Source organism: Propithecus coquereli, unplaced genomic scaffold (assembly GCF_000956105.1).
Source record: "Propithecus coquereli isolate 6110/MARCELLA unplaced genomic scaffold, Pcoq_1.0 Scaffold503, whole genome shotgun sequence".
Taxonomy (NCBI): Eukaryota; Metazoa; Chordata; class Mammalia; order Primates; family Indriidae; genus Propithecus; species Propithecus coquereli.
Window position 1 is genome coordinate 285,207 of NW_012150875.1, and position 221 is coordinate 285,427.

Consider the following 221-nt stretch of genomic DNA (forward strand, 5'->3'; position numbering starts at 1 on the left):
TGGTTTAAGTTAAAAATATTAGTAAAATTAATTTCACCTGTTTCTTTTTACTTTTTATTTTCTTTTGTTAAGGGGATTACTAGATAATTTAAAGTGTGGCTCACATTATATTTCTATCCTACGGGACTGGTCTAGAACAGCAGTTCCCAACTCTTCTGGGTTCACTGTGTGCTTTCAAATACAGTGACGCGCTACATAGCATTTCAGTCCACGACGGACCG